A 1,269-nucleotide genomic window follows, 5' to 3' on the forward strand; every position below is an offset into this window, starting at 1 on the left:
TATATATATATATATATATATATATATATATATATATAAGGGTTCTACTATGAAAGCTGTAATAATGAGGTACAGGCTTTCACAGAACTACATTCTAGCCAACTCAGTAGACTTCTTTAGACAAGGGCTGGATGTGTTTCTAAATGCAGGAATTATAACAGGTTATTAATATTTATAAGGCATAACACAGTATTATATTTATCCAGAGACTTTTTGACTGTTTTGGGGATCAGGAATTAAACTTTTACTATAAGAACAAAGTACAACGCTAACTGGCCTTTTGGTTTCTTTCTGCTGGATAGGGTTCAAAGTATTTAAAAGTTAAAAGTATTTTTTTATTAATTTAGTTAAACTCAGATGCTGTTTTTATTTAATCCAATATACAGTACAGATGCTCCCCGAGTTGTTATGGTTCAAGTTACAATATTTTCAACTTACAATGGCTATACCGATTCGGAAGTTTGGCACAGAAGGCAAAATGTAACCCCTTATGTGGTACAATATGTTGGGAACGATGCTGGGATGTACCCATCTCTCGCCTTGTGAGATACCTCACTCTCGCCAGTATATAGTACTACTTCATACTGATCAACATTCTATGAGACTCCCGGGTAGGCTAGGCAAGTTTTTGACTTACAATATTTTCAAATTACGATGTGGTCCTTATAACGAATCTCAATCGTAACTTGACTACCTGTAAATGCCCCTTCATTCACTTTTTAGGCAGAATGAAATTGCATGGCCAATTGGACTCTGACATAATTACAATCCAATTAGATAGGAAGAATAAAAGCCATGAGCATTGACTGTCCCAGCACCAGATCAGTAAATGATCATAACTAATTAACTTTTAAAACTTGGCAGATCCCAAGCAGAAGAGCAGAATTTTCTTAATGAAGGATAAGATTGCCTCTGACAGCAAAAGTTTTGTGTTGCACACTTCATTAAGGTTTTATGATCTGTACAGATTGTAACAGCTGTGCGCTATTCAGGGTTTACAGATAATTATGTTATTTATTTTATGCTGGTAACTGTTCTACCAGGATCATTTCACATACAGTAGCACATGTGTGTATCACAATATTTATTGCAAGGAGGCAGCATGCAACCATATGTATTTAATAATTGCTTAGGGGAAAGGTTATTCTCATTGTGGGAAAATATATCTTTGCACACACCTACCTTTAAAAAAAAAACAATATAGAACTCTATGGCAGTAACACACATACCGTGTTTCCCCGAAAATAAGACACTGTCTTATATTTTTTT

The sequence above is a fragment of the Pyxicephalus adspersus genome, chromosome 1, assembly GCF_032062135.1.
Source record: "Pyxicephalus adspersus chromosome 1, UCB_Pads_2.0, whole genome shotgun sequence".
NCBI lineage: Eukaryota > Metazoa > Chordata > Amphibia > Anura > Pyxicephalidae > Pyxicephalus > Pyxicephalus adspersus.